This window comes from Chenopodium album, chromosome 15 (genome assembly GCF_948465745.1).
Source record: "Chenopodium album chromosome 15, dcCheAlbu1.1, whole genome shotgun sequence".
In the NCBI taxonomy this organism is placed as follows: domain Eukaryota; kingdom Viridiplantae; phylum Streptophyta; class Magnoliopsida; order Caryophyllales; family Amaranthaceae; genus Chenopodium; species Chenopodium album.
The window spans coordinates 26,968,060-26,988,267 of record NC_137848.1 but is presented as its reverse complement, the minus strand read 5'-3'; positions in this window follow the sequence as shown (position 1 = coordinate 26,988,267).

Genomic DNA, 20,208 nt, shown 5'->3' with positions numbered 1-20,208 from the left:
TTCATTTGGTTCAAATAGCTTTGTTGAATGCATTTGACTTTCATTTGATTCAAAAAGCTTTGTTTGAATGTGTATGAATTTCATTTGATTCAAATAGCTTTGTTGAATGCATTTGACTTTCGTTTGATTCAAAAACCTTCGTTTGAATGTGTTTGACTTTCATTTGATTTAAATAGCTTTGTTGAATGCATTTGACTTTCATTTGATTAAAAAAGCTTTTGTTTGAATGTGTTTGACTTTCATTTGATTTAAATAGCTTTGTTGAATGCATTTGACTTTTGTTTGATTCAAAAACCTCTGTTTGAATGTGTTTGAATTCATTTGTTTCAAATAGCTTTGTTGAATGCATTTGACTTTCATTTGATCCAAAAAGCTTTGTTTGAATGTGTTTGAATTCATTTGATTCAAATAGCTTTGTTGAATGCATTGTACTTTCATTTGATTCAAGTAGCTTTGTTGAATGCATTAGACTTTCATTTTTATTCCAAAACCTTTGTTTGAAAGTGTTTGACTTTCATTTGATTCAAACAGCTTTGTTGAATGCATTTGACCTTCACTTGCTTTAAAAAGCTTTATTTGAATGTGTTTGACTTTCATTTGTTTTAAATAGCATTGTTAAATGCATTTGACTTTCATTTGCTTCGAAAAGCTTTATTTGAATGTGTTGGACTTTCATTTCATTCAAATAGATTTGTTGAATGCATTTGACTTTCATTTGCTTCAAAAAGCTTTAATTGAATGTGTTTGACTTTCATTTGATTCAAATAGCTTTGTTGAATGTATTTGACTTTCATTTGTTTCAAAAAGCTTTAAATGAATGGGTTTGACTTTCATTTGACTTAAATAGCTTTGTTAAATGCATTTGACTTTCATTTGATTCAAAAATCTTTGTTTGAATGTGTTTGACTTTCATTTGATTCAAATAGCTTTGTTGATTGCATTTGACTTTCATTTGTTTCAAAAAAACTTGTTTAAATGTGTTTGACTTTCATTTGATTCAAAAACCTTTGTTTGAATGTGTTTGACTTTCATTTCATTCCAATAGCTTTGTTGAATAAAATTGACTTTCATTTGCTTCAAAATGCTTTGTTTGAATGTGTTTGAATTTCAATTGATTTAAAAATCTTTGTTTAATGAGTTTGAATTAAATTCATTCAAATAGCTTTGTTGAATGCATTTGACTTTCATTATATTCTAAAAGCTTTGTTTGAATGTGTTTGACTTTCATTTGATTCAAATAGCTTTGTTGAATGCATTTGAACTCTCATTTGCTTCAAAAAGCTTTATTTGAATGTGTTTGACTTTCATTTGATTCAAATAGCTTTGTTGAATGCATTTAACTTTCATTTGCATCGAAAACTTTGTTTGAAAGTGTTTGACTTTCATTTGATTCAAACAGCTTTGTTGAATGCATTTAACCTTCACTTGCTTTAAAAAGTTTAGTTGAATGTGTTTGACTTTCATTTGATTAAAATTGCTTTGTTAAATGCAGTTGACTTTCATTTGCTTCAAAAAGCTTTGTTTGAATGTGTTGGACTTTCATTTCATTCAAATACCTTTGTTGATTGCATTTGACTTTCATTTGCTTCAAAAAGCTTTAATCGAATGAGTTTGACTTTCATTTGATAAAATAGCTTTGTTGAACGCATTTGACTTTCATTTGATTTAAAAAGCTTTGTTTGAATGTGTTTGACATTCATTTGATTCAAATAGCTTTGTTGAATGCATTTGACTTTTGTTTGATTCAAAAACCTCTGTTAGAATGTGTTTGAATTCATTTGATTCAAATAGATTTGTTGAATGCATTTCACTTTCATTTGATTCAAAAAACTTTCTTTGAATGTGTTGTACTTTCATTTGATTTAAATAGCTTTGTTGAATGCATTGAACTCTCATTTGCTTCAAAAAGCTTTTTTTGAATGTATTTGACTTTCGTTTGGTTTTAAAACCTTTGTTTGAATGTGTTTGAATTCATTTGATTCAAATAGCTTTGTTGAATGCTTTTGACTTTCATTTGATTCAAAAAGCTTTGTTTGAAAGTGTTTGATTTTCATTTAATTCAAACAGCTTTGTTGAATGTGCTTGACATTCATATGATTCATATAGTTTTGTTAAATGCATTAGACTTTCATTTTCTTCAAAAACCATTGTTTGAAAGTGTTTGACTTTCATTTGACTTAAACATCTTTGTTGAATGCATTTGACTTTCATTTGCTTCAAAAAGCTTTTTTTGAATGTGTTTGACTTTCATTTGATTCAAATGTCTTTGTTCAATGCATTTTACTTTCATTTGCTTCATTAACCTTTGTTTTAATATGTTTGACTTTCATTTGATTCAAAAAGCTTTGTTTGAATGTTTTTGACTTTCATTCGCTTCAAAAAGTTTTGTTGAATGCATTTGACTTTCATTTGATTCAAAAAGCTTTGTTTCAATGTGTTGGACTTTCATTTGACTCAAATATCTTTTTTTTGAATGCATTTGACTTTCATTTGCTTCAAAAAGCTTTGTTAGAATGTGTTTGACTTTTATTTGATTCATATAGCTTTGTTGAATACAATTGACTTTCATTTGCTTTAAAATGTTTTGTTTGAATGTGTTTGACTTTTATTTGATTTAAAAACCTTTGTTTAAATGTGTTTGAATTCACTTGATTTAAATAGCTTTGCTGAATGCATTCGACTTTCATTTGCTTCAAAAAGCTTTGTTTGAATGTGTTTGACTTTCATCTGAATGAAATGGCTTTGTTGAATGCATTTAACTTTCATTTACTTCAAAAACCTTTGTTTGAATGTGTTTGAATTCATTTGATTCAAATAGCTTTGTTAAATGCATTTGACATTCATTTGAATCAAAAAGCTTTATTTGAAAGTGTTTGACTTTCATTTGATTCAAACAGCTTTATTGAATGCATTTGACTTTCATTTGCTTCAAAAAGCTTTGTTTAAATGTGTTTGACTTTCATTTCATTCAAATAGCTTTGTCAAATGCATTATATTTTCATTTGAGTCTAAAAGCTTTCTTTGAATGTGTTTGAATTTCTTTTGATACAAATAGCTTTGTTGAATGCAATTACCTTTTTTTTGCTTAAAAATGCTTTGTTTGAATGTGTTTGACTTTCATTTGGTTTTAAATACCTTTGTTTGAATGTGTTTGAATTCATTTTATTCAAATAGCTTTGTTAAATGCATTTGACTTTCATTTGAGTCAAAAAGCTTTCTTTGAATGTGTTTCACTTTCATTTGAATGAATTGGCTTTGTTGAATGCCTTTAACTTTCATTTGCTTTAAAAACCTTTGTTTAATGTGTTTGAATTCATTTGATTCAAATAGCTTTGTTGAATGCATTTGACTTTCATTTGAATCAAAAAGCTTTGTTTCAATGTGTTGGACTTTCATTTGACTCAAATATCTTTGTTGAATGCATTTGACTTTCATTTGCTTCAAAAAGCTTTGTTTGAATGTGTTTGACTTTTATTTGATTCATATAGCTTTATTGAATGCAATTGACTTTCATTTGCTTTAAAATGTTTTATTTGAATGTGTTTGACTTTTATTTGATTTAAAAACCTTTGTTTGAATGTGTTTGAATTCACTTGATTTAAATAGCTTTGTTGAATGCATTCGACTTTCATTTGCTTCAAAAAGCTTTGTTTGAATGTGTTTGACTTTCATCTGAATGAAATGGCTTTGTTGAATGCATTTAACTTTCATTTGCTTTAAAAACCTTTGTTTAATGTGTTTGAATTCATTTGATTCAAATAGCTTTGTTGAATGCATTTGACTTTCATTTGAATCAAAAAGCTTTGTTTCAATGTGTTGGACTTTCATTTGACTCAAATATCTTTGTTGAATGCATTTGACTTTCATTTGCTTCAAAAAGCTTTGTTTGAATGTGTTTGACTTTTATTTGATTCATATAGCTTTATTGAATGCAATTGACTTTCATTTGCTTTAAAATGTTTTATTTGAATGTGTTTGACTTTTATTTGATTTAAAAACCTTTGTTTGAATGTGTTTGAATTCACTTGATTTAAATAGCTTTGTTGAATGCATTCGACTTTCATTTGCTTCAAAAAGCTTTGTTTGAATGTGTTTGACTTTCATCTGAATGAAATGGCTTTGTTGAATGCATTTAACTTTCATTTACTTCAAAAACCTTTGTTTGAATGTGTTTGAATTCATTTGATTCAAATAGCTTTGTTAAATGCATTTGACATTCATTTGAATCAAAAAGCTTTATTTGAAAGTGTTTGACTTTCATTTGATTCAAACAGCTTTATTGAATGCATTTGACTTTCATTTGCTTCAAAAAGCTTTGTTTAAATGTGTTTGACTTTCATTTCATTCAAATAACTTTGTCAAATGCATTAGATTTTCTTTTGAGTCTAAATGCTTTCTTTGAATGTGTTTGAATTTCTTTTGATACAAATAGCTTTGTTGAATGCAATTGACTTTTTTTTGCTTAAAAATGCTTTGTTTGAATGTGTTTGACTTTCATTTGGTTTTAAAAACCTTTGTTTGAATGTGTTTGACTTTCATTTGAGTTAAAAAGCTTTGTTGAATGCATTTGACTTTCATTTGATTCAAATAGCTTTGTTGATTGCATTTGAATTTCATTTGTTTCAAAAAAATTTGTTAAAATGTGTTTGACTTTCATTTAATTCAAATAGCTTTGTTTGAATGTGTTTGACTTCATTTGATTTAAATAGCTTTATTAAATGCATTTCACTTTCATTTGCTTCAAAAAGCTTTTTTTAAATGTGTTGGACTTTCATGTCATTCAATAACCTTTGTGGAATGCATTTGACTTTCAATTGCATCAAAAAAATTTAATTGAATCTATTTGACTTTCATTTGATTTAAATAGCTGTGTTGAATGCATTTGACTTTCATTTGATTTAAATTTTTTTTTTTGAATGTGTTTGACTTTCATTTGATTCAAATAGCTTTGTTAAATGCATTTGATTTTCATTTGCTTCAAACAGCTTTGTTTGAATGTGTTTGACTTTCATTCGCTTCAAAAAGTTTTGTTGAATGCATTTGACTTTCAATTGCTTTAAAATAATTTGTTTGAATGTGTTTCAATTCATTTGAGTCAAATAGCTTTGTTGAATGCATTTTAATTTCATTTCATTCAAAAAGCTTTGTTTGAAAGTGTTTGACTTTCATTTGATTTAAACAGCTTTGTGGAATGCATTTGACTTTCATTTAGTTTAAAAACCTTTGTTTGAATGCGTTTGATTTTATTTGATTCAAATAGCTTTGTTGAATGCATTTGACTTTCATTTGAGTCAAAAGCTTTATTTGAATGTGTTTGACTTTCATTTGGTTCAAATCGCTTTGTTGAATGCATTTGACTTTCATTTGCTTCAAAAAGCATTGTTGGAATGTGTTTGACTTTCATTTGATTCATATAGCTTTGTTGAATGCATTAGACTTTCATTTGCTTCAAAAAGCTTTGTTTGAATGTATTTGACTTTTATTTTATTTAAAAACCTTTGTTTGAATGTGTTTGAATTCATTTGATTCAAATAGCTTTGTTGAATGCATTTAACTTTCATTTCATTCAAAAAGATTTGTTTGAAAGTGTTTGAGTTTCATTTGATTTAAACAGCATTGTTGAATGCATTTGACTTTCATTTTATTCAAAAAGCTTTGTTTGAAAGTGTTTGGCTTTCATTTGACTTAAACAGCCTTGTTGAATGCATTTGACTTTCATTTGCTTCAAAAACCTTTGTTTGAATGTGTTTCACTTTCATTTGATTTAAAAACCTTTGATTGAATGTGTTTGAATTCATTCGATTCAAATAGCTTTGTTGAATGCAATTAACTTTCATTTGAGTCAAAAAGCTTTCTTTGAATGTGTTTGACTTTCATTTCATTCAAATAGCTTTGTTGAATGCATTTCACTTTCATTTGCTACAAACAGCTTCGTTGAATGCATTTGACTTTCATTTGAATAAAAAAGCTTTCTTTGAATGAGTTTGACTTTCATTTGATTCAAATAGCTTTGTAGAATGTATTTGACTTTCATTTGATTCAAAAAGGTTTGTTAGAAAGTGTTTGACTTTCATTTGATTCATATAGCTCTGTTGAATGTAATTGACTTTAATTTGCTTTATAATGCTTTGTTTGAATGTGTTTGACTTTTATTTGATTTAAAAACCTTTGTTTGAATGAGTATGATTTCATTGGACTCAAATAGCTTTGTTGAATGCATTTGACATTCATTTAATTCAAAAAGCTTTGTTTGAAAGTGTTTGACTTTCATTAGATTTAAACATCTTTGTTGAATGCATTTGACTTTCATTCTCTTTAAAAAGCTTTGTTAGAATGTGTTTGACTTTCATTTATTTGAAATGGCTTTGTTCAATGCATTTCACTTTCATTTGCTTTAAAAAGCATTGTTTGAATGTGTTTGACTTCCATTTGATTAAAATGGCTTTGTTAAATGCATTTCACTTTAATTTGATTCAAAAAGCTTTGTTTGAATGTGTTTGGCTTTCATTTGATTCAAATAGCTTTGTTGAATGCAATTGACTTTCATTAGTTTCAAAAAGCTTTATGTGAATGTTTTTGACTTTCTTTTACTTACATAGCCTTGTTGAATGCAATTGACTTTCATTTGATTTAAAAACCTTTGTTGAATGTGTTTAACTTGCATTTGATTCAAATAGCTTTATAGAATGCATTCAACTTTCATTTGATTCAAAAAGCATTGTTTGAATGTGTTTGAATTCATTTGATTCAAATAGCTTTGTTGAATGCATTTGACTTTCATTTGAATCAAAAAGCTTTGTTTGAAAGTGTTTGACTTTCATTTGATTCAAACAGCTTCGTTGAATGCATTTGACTTTCATTTGAATCAAAAATCTTTCTTTGAATGAGTTTGACTTTCATTTGATTCAAGTAGCTTTGTAGAATGTATTTGACTTTCATTTGCTTCAAAAAGCTTTGTTTAAATGTGTTTGACTTTCATTTGATTCAAATAGCTTTGTTAAATGCATTTGACTTTCATTTGCTTCAAAAATATTTTTTTTGTAATGTGTTACACTTTCATTTCATTCAAATAGCGTTGTTGAACGCATTTGACTTTCGTTTGCTTCAAAAAGCTTTAATTGAATGTGTTTGCCTTTCATTTGATATAAAAAGCTTTGTTAAATGTATTCGACTTTCATTTGATTCAAAAAGCTTTGTTTGAATGTGTTTGACTTTCATTTGATTTAAATAGATTTTTTGATTGCATTTGACTTTCATTGTTTCAAAAAAATTTGTTTCAATGTGTTTGACCTTCATTTGATTCAAAAAGCTTTGTTTGAATGTGTTTGACTTTTTTTGATATAAATAGGTTTGTTGAATGTAATTGACTTTCATTTGCTTCAAAATTCTTTGTTTGAATGTGTTTGACTTTCAATTGATTTAAAAACCTTTGTTTGAATGTGTTTGAATTCATTTGGTTCAAATAGCTTTGTTGAATGCATTTGACTTTCATTTGATTCAAAAAGCTTTGTTTGAATGTGTATGACTTTCATTTGATTCAAATAGCTTTGTTGAATGCATTTGACTTTCATTTGCTTCAGAAAGCTTTGTTTGAATGTGTTTGACTTTCATTTGATTTAAATAGCTTTGTTGAATGCATTTGACTTTTGTTTGATTCAAAAACCTCTGTTTGAATGTGTTTGAATTCATTTGTTTCAAATAGCTTTGTTAGATGCATTTGACTTTTATTTGATCCAAAAAGCTTTGTTTGAATGTGTTTGAATTCATTTGATTCAAATAGCTTTGTTGAATGCATTGTACTTTCAATTCAAGTAGCTTTGTTGAATGCATTAGACTTTCATTTTTATTCGAAAACCTTTGTTTGAAAGTGTTTGACTTTCAGTTGATTCAAACAGCTTTCTTGAATGCATTTGACCTTCACTTGCTTTAAAAAGCTTTGTTTGAATGTGTTTGACTTTCATTTGATTCAAATAGCTTTGTTAATTGCATTTGACTTTCATTTGCTTCGAAAAGCTTTGTTTCAATGTGTTGGACTTTTATTTCAATCAAATAGCTTTGTTGAATGCATGTGACTTTCATTTGCTTCAAAAAGCTTTAATCGAATGAGTTTGACTTTCATTTGATTTAAATAGCTTTTTTAAATGATTTGACTTTCATTTGATTCAAAAAGCTTTGTTTGATTGTGTTTGACTTTCATTTGATTCAATTAGCTTTTTTGAATGCATTTGACTTTCATTTGCTTCAAAAAAATTTGTTTGAATGTGTTTGAATTTCATTTGATTCAAAAAGCTTTGTTTAAATGTGTTTGACTTTCATTTGATTCAACTAGCTTTGTTGAATGTAATTGACTTTCATTTGCTTCAAAAAGCTTTGTGGAATGTGTTTGATTTTCATTTGATTCAAATAGCTTTGTTAAACCCACTTGACTTAAATTTGCTTCAAAAAGCTTTGTTTGAATGTGTTGGACTTTCATTTCATTCAAATAGATTTGTTGAATGCATTTGACTTTCATTTGCTTCAAAAAGCTTTAATTGAATGTGTTTGACTTTCATTTGATTCAAATAGCTTTGTTGAATGTATTTGACTTTCATTTGTTTCAAAAAGCTTTAAATGAATAGGTTTGACTTTCATTGGACTCAAATAGCTTTGTTGAATGCATTTGACTTTCATTTGATTCAAAAAGCTTTGTTTGAAAGTGTTTGACTTTCATTAGATTTAAACATCTTTGTTGAATGCATTTTACTTTCATTCTCTTAAAAAAGCTTTGTTTGAATGTGTTTGACTTTTATTTATTTGAAATGGCTTTGTTCAATGTATTTCACTTTCATTTGCTTCAAAAAGCATTGTTTGAATGTGTTTGACTTCCATTTGATTAAAATGGCTTTGTTAAATGCATTTCACTTTAATTTGATTCAAAAAGCTTTGTTTAAATGTGTTTGACTTTCATTTGATTCAAATAGCTTTGTTGAATGCATTTGACTTTCATTTGTTTCAAAAAGCTTTATTTGAATGTGTTTGACTTTCTTTTACTCACATAGCTTTGTTGAATGCAATTGACTTTCATTTGATTTAAAAACCATTGTTTAATGTGTTTAACTTGCATTTGATTCAAATAGCTTTATAGAATGCATTCAACTTTCATTTGATTCAAAAAGCATTGTTTGAATGTGTTTGACTTTCATTTGATTCAAATAGCTTTGTTGAATGCATTTGACTTTCATTTGATTCAAAAAGCTTTGTTTGAATGTGTTTGACTTTCATTTGATTCAAATAGCTTTGTTGAATGCATTTGATTTTCATTCTCTTCAAAAAGCTTTGTTTTAATGTGTTTGAATTTCATTTGATTGACATAGCTTTGTTCAATGCATTTCACTTTGATTTTCTTTAAAAAGCTTTCTTTGAATGTGTTTCACTTTTATTTGATTGAAATGGCTTTGTTAAATGCATTTCACTTTCATTTGCCTCAAAAAGCTTTGTTTGAATGTGTTTGACTTTCATTTGATTCAAATATCTTTGTTGAATGTATTTGACTTTCATTTACTTCAAAATGCTTTGTTTGAATGTGTTAGACTTTCATTTGATTTAAAAACATTTGTTTGAATGTGTTTGAAATCATTTTATTCAAATAGCTTTGTTGAAAGCATTTGACTTTCATTTGAATCAAAAATCTTTGTTTGAAAGTGTTTGACTTTCATTTGATTCAAACAGCTTCGTTGAATGCATTTGACTTTCATTTGAATCAAAAAGCTTTATTTGAATGAGTTTGACTTTCATTTGATTCAAATAGCTTTGTAGAATGTATTTGACTTTCATTTGCTTCAAAAAGCTTTGTTTGAATGTGTTTGACTTTCATCTGATTCAAATAGCTTTATGGAATGCATTTGATTTTCATTTGCTTCAATAAGCTTTGTTTGAATGTGTTTTGACTTTTATTTGATTTAAAAAGCTTTGTTGAATGCATTTTACTTTCATTTGAGTCAAAAAGCTGTCTTTTAATGTGTTTGACTTTCATTTGATTCAAATAGCCTTGTTGAATGCATTTGACTTTCATTTGATTCAAAAAGTTTTGTTTGAATGTGTTTGACTTTCATTTGATTCAAATAGCTTTGTTGAATGCATTTGACTTTCAATTGATTCAAAAAGCATTGTTTGAATGTGTTTGACTCTCATTTGATTCAAATAGCCTTGTTGAATTCATTTGCCTTTCATTTGATTCAAAAAGCTTCGTTTGAATGTGTTTGACTTTCATTCGATTCAAATAGCTTTGTTGAATGCAATTAACTTTCATTTGAGTCAAAAAGCTTTCTTTGAATGTGCTTGACTTTCATTTCATTCAAATAGCTTTGTTGAATGCATTTCACTTTCATTTGCTACAAAAAACTTTGTTTGAATGTATTTGACTTTCATTTGGTTTAAAAACCTTTGTTTGAATGCGTTTGATTTTATTTGATTCAAATAGCTTTGTTGAATGCATTTGACTTTCATTTGATTCAAAAAGGTTTATTAGAAAGTGTTTGACTTTCATTTGATTCATATAGCTCTGTTGAATGCAATTGACTTTAATTTGCTTTATAATGCTTTGTTTGAATGTGTTTGACTTTTATTTGATTTAAAAACCTTTGTTTGAATGAGTATGATTTCATTGGACTCAAATAGCTTTGTTGAATGCATTTGACTTTCATTTGATTCAAAAAGCTTTGTTTGAAAGTGTTTGACTTTCATTAGATTTAAACATCTTTGTCGAATGCATTTGACTTTCATTCTCTTCAAAAAGCTTTGTTTGAATGTGTTTGACTTTCATTTATTTGAAATGGCCTTGTTCAATGCATTTCACTTTCATTTGCTTCAAAAAGCATTGTTTGAATGTGATTGACTTCCATTTGATTAAAATGGCTTTGTTAAATGCATTTCACTTTAATTTGATTCAAAAAGCTTTGTTTGAATGTGTTTGACTTTCATTTGATTCAAATAGCTTTGTTGAATGCATTTGACTTTCATTTGTTTCAAAAAGCTTTATTTGAATGTGTTTGACTTTCTTTTACTCACATAGCTTTGTTGAATGCAATTGACTTTCATTTGATTTAAAAACCTTTGTTTAATGTGTTTAACTTGCATTTGATTCAAATAGCTTTATAGAATGCATTCAACTTTCATTTGATTCAAAAAGCATTGTTTGAATGTGTTTGACTTTCATTTGATTCAAATAGCTTTGTTGAATGCATTTGTCTTTCTTTTGATTCAAAAAGCTTTGTTTGAATGTGTTTAACTTTCATTTGATTCAAATAGCTTTGTTGAATGCATTTGATTTTCATTCTCTTCAAAAAGCTTTGTTTTAATGTGTTTGAATTTCATTTGATTGACATAGCTTTGTTCAATGCATTTCACTTTGATTTTCTTTAAAAAGCTTTCTTTGAATGTGTTTCACTTTCATTTGATTGAAATGGCTTTGTTAAATGCATTTCACTTTCATTTGCCTCAAAAAGCTTTGTTTGAATGTGTTTGACTTTCATTTGATTCAAATATCTTTGTTGAATGTATTTGACTTTCATTTACTTCAAAATGCTTTGTTTGAATGTGTTAGACTTTCATTTGATTTAAAAACATTTGTTTGAATGTGTTTGAAATCATTTTATTCAAATAGCTTTGTTGAAAGCATTTGACTTTCATTTGAATCAAAAATCTTTGTTTGAAAGTGTTTGACTTTCATTTGATTCAAACAGCTTCGTTGAATGCATTTGACTTTCATTTGAATCAAAAAGCTTTATTTGAATGAGTTTGACTTTCATTTGATTCAAATAGCTTTGTAGAATGTATTTGACTTTCATTTGCTTCAAAAAGCTTTGTTTGAATGTGTTTGACTTTCATCTGATTCAAATAGCTTTATGGAATGCATTTGATTTTCATTTGCTTCAATAAGCTTTGTTTGAATGTGTTTGACTTTTATTTGATTTAAAAAGCTTTGTTGAATGCATTTTACTTTCATTTGAGTCAAAAAGCTGTCTTTTAATGTGTTTGACTTTCATTTGATTCAAATAGCCTTGTTGAATTCATTTGACTTTCATTTGATTCAAAAAGTTTTGTTTGAATGTGTTTGACTTTCATTTGATTCAAATAGCTTTGTTGAATGCATTTGACTTTCATTTGATTCAAAAAGCATTGTTTGAATGTGTTTGACTCTCATTTGATTCAAATAGCCTTGTTGAATTCATTTGCCTTTCATTTGATTCAAAAAGCTTCGTTTGAATGTGTTTGACTTTCATTCGATTCAAATAGCTTTGTTGAATGCAATTAACTTTCATTTGAGTCAAAAAGCTTTCTTTGAATGTGTTTGACTTTCATTTCATTCAAATAGCTTTTTTGAATGCATTTCACTTTCATTTGCTACAAAAAGCTTTGTTTGAATGTATTTGACTTTCATTTGGTTTAAAAACCTTTGTTTGAATGCGTTTGATTTTATTTGATTCAAATAGCTTTGTTGAATGCATTTGACTTTCATTTGATTCAAAAAGGTTTGTTAGAAAGTGTTTGACTTTCATTTGATTTATATAGCTCTGTTGAATGCAATTGACTTTAATTTGCTTTATAATGCTTTGTTTGAATGTGTTTGACTTTTATTTGATTTAAAAACCTTTGTTTGAATGAGTATGATTTCATTGGACTCAAATAGCTTTGTTGAATGCATTTGACTTTCATTTGATTCAAAAAGCTTTGTTTGAAAGTGTTTGACTTTCATTAGATTTAAACATCTTTGTCGAATGCATTTGACTTTCATTCTCTTCAAAAAGCTTTGTTTGAATGTGTTTGACTTTCATTTATTTTAAAATGGCTTTGTTCAATGCATTTCACTTTCATTTGCTTCAAAAAGCATTGTTTGAATGTGTTTGACTTCCATTTGATTAAAATGGCTTTGTTAAATGCATTTCACTTTAATTTGATTCAAAAAGCTTTGTTTGAATGTGTTTGACTTTCATTTGATTCAAATAGCTTTGTTGAATGCATTTGACTTTCATTTGTTTCAAAAAGCTTTATTTGAATGTGTTTGACTTTCTTTTACTCACATAGCTTTGTTGAATGCAATTGACTTTCATTTGATTTAAAAACCTTTGTTTAATGTGTTTAACTTGCATTTGATTCAAATAGCTTTATAGAATGCATTCAACTTTCATTTGATTCAAAAAGCATTGTTTGAATGTGTTTGACTTTCATTTGATTCAAATAGCTTTGTTGAATGCATTTGACTTTCTTTTGATTCAAAAAGCTTTGTTTGAATGTGTTTGACTTTCATTTGATTCAAATAGCTTTGTTGAATGCATTTGATTTTCATTCTCTTCAAAAAGCTTTGTTTTAATGTGTTTGAATTTCATTTGATTGACATAGCTTTGTTCAATGCATTTCACTTTAATTTTCTTTAAAAAGCTTTCTTTGAATGTGTTTCACTTTCATTTGATTGAAATGGCTTTGTTAAATGCATTTCACTTTCATTTGCCTCAAAAAGCTTTGTTTGAATGTGTTTGACTTTCATTTGATTCAAATATCTTTGTTGAATGTATTTGACTTTCATTTACTTCAAAATGCTTTGTTTGAATGTGTTAGACTTTCATTTGATTTATAAACATTTGTTTGAATGTGTTTGAAATCATTTTATTCAAATAGCTTTGTTGAAAGCATTTGACTTTCATTTGAATCAAAAATCTTTGTTTGAAAGTGTTTGACTTTCATTTGATTCAAACAGCTTCGTTGAATGCATTTGACTTTCATTTGAATCAAAAAGCTTTATTTGAATGAGTTTGACTTTCATTTGATTCAAATAGCTTTGTAGAATGTATTTGACTTTCATTTGCTTCAAAAAGCTTTGTTTGAATGTGTTTGACTTTCATCTGATTCAAATAGCTTTATGGAATGCATTTGATTTTCATTTGCTTCAATAAGCTTTGTTTGAATGTGTTTGACTTTTATTTGATTTAAAAAGCTTTGTTGAATGCATTTTACTTTCATTTGAGTCAAAAAGCTGTCTTTTAATGTGTTTGACTTTCATTTGATTCAAATAGCCTTGTTGAATGCATTTGACTTTCATTTGATTCAAAAAGTTTTGTTTGAATGTGTTTGACTTTCATTTGATTCAAATAGCTTTGTTGAATGCATTTGACTTTCATTTGATTCAAAAAGCATTGTTTGAATGTGTTTGACTCTCATTTGATTCAAATAGCCTTGTTGAATGCATTTGCCTTTCATTTGATTCAAAAAGCTTCGTTTGAATGTGTTTGACTTTCATTCGATTCAAATAGCTTTGTTGAATGCAATTAACTTTCATTTGAGTCAAAAAGCTTTCTTTGAATGTGTTTGACTTTCATTTCATTCAAATAGCTTTGTTGAATGCATTTCACTTTCATTTGCTCTAAAAAGCTTTGTTTGAATGTATTTGACTTTCATTTGGTTTAAAAACCTTTGTTTGAATGCGTTTGATTTTATTTGATTCAAATAGCTTTGTTGAATGCATTTGACTTTCATTTGAATCAAAAAGGTTTGTTAGAAAGTGTTTGACTTTCATTTGATTCATATAGCTCTGTTGAATGCAATTGACTTTAATTTGCTTTATAATGCTTTGTTTGAATGTGTTTGACTTTTATTTGATTTAAAAACCTTTGTTTGAATGAGTATGATTTCATTGGACTCAAATAGCTTTGTTGAATGCATTTGACTTTCATTTGATTCAAAAAGCTTTGTTTGAAAGTGTTTGACTTTAATAAGATTTAAACATCTTTGTCGAATGTATTTGACTTTCATTCTCTTTAAAAAGCTTTGTTTGAATGTGTTTGACTTTTATTTATTTGAAATGGCTTTGTTCAATGTATTTCACTTTCATTTGCTTCAAAAAGCATTGTTTGAATGTGTTTGACTTCCATTTGATTAAAATGGCTTTGTTAAATGCATTTCACTTTAATTTGATTCAAAAAGCTTTGTTTAAATGTGTTTGACTTTCATTTGATTCAAATAGCTTTGTTGAATGCATTTGACTTTCATTTGTTTCAAAAAGCTTTATTTGAATGTGTTTGACTTTCTTTTACTCACATAGCTTTGTTGAATGCAATTGACTTTCATTTGATTTAAAAACCTTTGTTTAATGTGTTTAACTTGCATTTGATTCAAATAGCTTTATAGAATGCATTCAACTTTCATTTGATTCAAAAAGCATTGTTTGAATGTGTTTGACTTTCATTTGATTCAAATAGCTTTGTTGAATGCATTTGACTTTCATTTGATTCAAAAAGCTTTGTTTGAATGTGTTTGACTTTCATTTGATTCAAATAGCTTTGTTGAATGCATTTGATTTTCATTCTCTTCAAAAAGCTTTGTTTTAATGTGTTTGAATTTCATTTGATTGACATAGCTTTGTTCAATGCATTTCACTTTGATTTTCTTTAAAAAGCTTTCTTTGAATGTGTTTCACATTCATTTGATTGAAATGGCTTTGTTAAATGCATTTCACTTTCATTTGCCTCAAAAACCTTTGTTTGAATGTGTTTGACTTTCATTTGATTCAAATATCTTTGTTGAATGTATTTGACTTTCATTTACTTCAAAATGCTTTGTTTGAATGTGTTAGACTTTCATTTGATTTAAAAACATTTGTTTGAATGTGTTTGAAATCATTTTATTCAAATAGCTTTGTTGAAAGCATTTGACTTTCATTTGAATCAAAAATCTTATTTTGAAAGTGTTTGACTTTCATTTGATTCAAACAGCTTCGTTAAATGCATTTGACTTTCATTTGAATCAAAAAGCTTTATTTGAATGAGTTTGACTTTCATTTGATTCAAATAGCTTTGTAGAATGTATTTGACTTTCATTTGCTTCAAAAAGCTTTGTTTGAATGTGTTTGACTTTCATCTGATTCAAATAGCTTTATGGAATGCATTTGATTTTCATTTGCTTCAATAAGCTTTGTTTGAATGTGTTTGACTTTTATTTGATTTAAAAAGCTTTGTTGAATGCATTTTACTTTCATTTGAGTCAAAAAGCTGTCTTTTAATGTGTTTGACTTTCATTTGATTCAAATAGCCTTGTTGAATGCATTTGACTTTCATTTGATTCAAAAAGTTTTGTTTGAATGTGTTTGACTTTCATTTGATTCAAATAGCTTTGTTGAATGCATTTGACTTTCATTTGATTCAAAAAGCATTGTTTGAATGTGTTTGACTCTCATTTGATTCAAATAGCCTTGTTGAATGCATTTGCCTTTCATTTGATTCAAAAAGCTTCGTTTGAATGTGTTTGACTTTCATTCGATTCAAATAGCTTTGTTGAATGCAATTAACTTTCATTTGAGTCAAAAAGCTTTCTTTGAATGTGTTTGACTTTCATTTTATTCAAATAGCTTTGTTGAATGCATTTCACTTTCATTTGCTACAAAAAGCTTTGTTTGAATGTATTTGACTTTCATTTGGTTTAAAAACCTTTGTTTGAATGCGTTTGATTTTATTTGATTCAAATAGCTTTGTTGAATGCATTTGACTTTCATTTGAATCAAAAAGGTTTGTTAGAAAGTGTTTGACTTTCATTTGATTCATATAGCTCTGTTGAATGCAATTGACTTTAATTTGCTTTATAATGCTTTGTTTGAATGTGTTTGACTTTTATTTGATTTAAAAACCTTTGTTTGAATGAGTATGATTTCATTGGACGCAAATAGCTTTGTTGAATGCATTTGACTTTCATTTGATTCAAAAAGCTTTGTTTGAAAGAGTTTGACTTTAATAAGATTTAAACATCTTTGTCGAATGCATTTGACTTTCATTCTCTTTAAAAAGCTTTGTTTGAATGTGTTTGACTTTTATTTATTTGAAATGGCTTTGTTCAATGTATTTCACTTTCATTTGCTTCAAAAAGCATTGTTTGAATGTGTTTGACTTCCATTTGATTAAAATGGCTTTGTTAAATGCATTTCACTTTAATTTGATTCAAAAAGCTTTGTTTAAATGTGTTTGACTTTCATTTGATTCAAATAGCTTTGTTGAATGCATTTGACTTTCATTTGTTTCAAAAAGCTTTATTTGAATGTGTTTGACTTTCTTTTACTCACATAGCTTTGTTGAATGCAATTGACTTTCATTTGATTTAAAAACCTTTGTTTAATGTGTTTAACTTGCATTTGATTCAAATAGCTTTATAGAATGCATTCAACTTTCATTTGATTCAAAAAGCATTGTTTGAATGTGTTTGACTTTCATTTGATTCAAATAGCTTTGTTGAATGCATTTGACTTTCATTTGATTCAAAAAGCTTTGTTTGAATGTGTTTGACTTTCATTTGATTCAAATAGCTTTGTTGAATGCATTTGATTTTCATTCTCTTCAAAAAGCTTTGTTTTAATGTGTTTGAATTTCATTTGATTGACATAGCTTTGTTCAATGCATTTCACTTTGATTTTCTTTAAAAAGCTTTCTTTGAATGTGTTTCACTTTCATTTGATTGAAATGGCTTTGTTAAATGCATTTCACTTTCATTTGCCTCAAAAACCTTTGTTTCAATGTGTTTGACTTTCATTTGATTCAAATATCTTTGTTGAATGTATTTGACTTTCATTTACTTCAAAATGCTTTGTTTGAATGTGTTAGACTTTCATTTGATTTAAAAACATTTGTTTGAATGTGTTTGAAATCATTTTATTCAAATAGCTTTGTTGAAAGCATTTGACTTTCATTTGAATCAAAAATCTTATTTTGAAAGTGTTTGACTTTCATTTGATTCAAACAGTTTCGTTGAATGCATTTGACTTTCATTTGAATCAAAAAGCTTTATTTGAATGAGTTTGACTTTCATTTGATTCAAATAGCTTTGTAGAATGTATTTGACTTTCATTTGCTTCAAAAAGCTTTGTTTGAATGTGTTTGACTTTCATCTGATTCAAATAGCTTTATGGAATGCATTTGATTTTCATTTGCTTCAATAAGCTTTGTTTGAATGTGTTTGACTTTTATTTGATTTAAAAAGCTTTGTTGAATGCATTTTACTTTCATTTGAGTCAAAAAGCTGTCGTTTAATGTGTTTGACTTTCATTTGATTCAAATAGCCTTGTTGAATGCATTTGACTTTCATTTGATTCAAAAAGTTTTGTTTGAATGTGTTTGACTTTCATTTGATTCAAATAGCTTTGTTGAATGCATTTGACTTTCATTTGATTCAAAAAGCATTGTTTGAATGTGTTTGACTCTCATTTGATTCAAATAGCCTTGTTGAATGCATTTGCCTTTCATTTGATTCAAAAAGCTTCGTTTGAATGTGTTTGACTTTCATTCGATTCAAATAGCTTTGTTGAATGCAATTAACTTTCATTTGAGTCAAAAAGCTTTCTTTGAATGTGTTTGACTTTCATTTCATTCAAATAGCTTTGTTGAATGCATTTCACTTTCATTTGCTCCAAAAAGCTTTGTTTGAATGTATTTGACTTTCATTTGGTTTAAAAACCTTTGTTTGAATGCGTTTGATTTTATTTGATTCAAATAGCTTTGTTGAATGCATTTGACTTTCATTTGAATCAAAAAGGTTTGTTAGAAAGTGTTTGACTTTCATTTGATTCATATAGCTCTGTTGAATGCAATTGACTTTAATTTGCTTTATAATGCTTTGTTTGAATGTGTTTGACTTTTATTTGATTTAAAAACCTTTGTTTGAATGAGTATGATTTCATTGGACTCAAATAGCTTTGTTGAATGCATTTGACTTTCATTTGATTCAAAAAGCTTTGTTTGAAAGTGTTTGACTTTAATAAGATTTAAACATCTTTGTCGAATGTATTTGACTTTCATTCTCTTTAAAAAGCTTTGTTTGAATGTGTTTGACTTTTATTTATTTGAAATGGCTTTGTTCAATGTATTTCACTTTCATTTGCTTCAAAAAGCATTGTTTGAATGTGTTTGACTTCCATTTGATTAAAATGGCTTTGTTAAATGCATTTCACTTTAATTTGATTCAAAAAGCTTTGTTTAAATGTGTTTGACTTTCATTTGATTCAAATAGCTTTGTTGAATGCATTTGACTTTCATTTGTTTCAAAAAGCTTTATTTGAATGTGTTTGACTTTCTTTTACTCACATAGCTTTGTTGAATGCAATTGACTTTCATTTGATTTAAAAACCTTTGTTTAATGTGTTTAACTTGCATTTGATTCAAATAGCTTTATAGAATGCATTCAACTTTCATTTGATTCAAAAAGCATTGTTTGAATGTGTTTGACTTTCATTTGATTCAAATAGCTTTGTTGAATGCATTTGACTTTCATTTGATTCAAAAAGCTTTGTTTGAATGTGTTTGACTTTCATTTGATTCAAATAGCTTTGTTGAATGCATTTGATTTTCATTCTCTTCAAAAAGCTTTGTTTTAATGTGTTTGAATTTCATTTGATTGACATAGCTTTGTTCAATGCATTTCACTTTGATTTTCTTTAAAAAGCTTTCTTTGAATGTGTTTCACATTCATTTGATTGAAATGGCTTTGTTAAATGCATTTCACTTTCATTTGCCTCAAAAACCTTTGTTTGAATGTGTTTGACTTTCATTTGATTCAAATATCTTTGTTGAATGTATTTGACTTTCATTTACTTCAAAATGCTTTGTTTGAATGTGTTAGACTTTCATTTGATTTAAAAACATTTGTTTGAATGTGTTTGAAATCATTTTATTCAAATAGCTTTGTTGAAAGCATTTGACTTTCATTTGAATCAAAAATCTTATTTTGAAAGTGTTTGACTTTCATTTGATTCAAACAGCTTCGTTAAATGCATTTGACTTTCATTTGAATCAAAAAGCTTTATTTGAATGAGTTTGACTTTCATTTGATTCAAATAGCTTTGTAGAATGTATTTGACTTTCATTTGCTTCAAAAAGCTTTGTTTGAATGTGTTTGACTTTCATCTGATTCAAATAGCTTTATGGAATGCATTTGATTTTCATTTGCTTCAATAAGCTTTGTTTGAATGTGTTTGACTTTTATTTGATTTAAAAAGCTTTGTTGAATGCATTTTACTTTCATTTGAGTCAAAAAGCTGTCTTTTAATGTGTTTGACTTTCATTTGATTCAAATAGCCTTGTTGAATGCATTTGACTTTCATTTGATTCAAAAAGTTTTGTTTGAATGTGTTTGACTTTCATTTGATTCAAATAGCTTTGTTGAATGCATTTGACTTTCATTTGATTCAAAAAGCATTGTTTG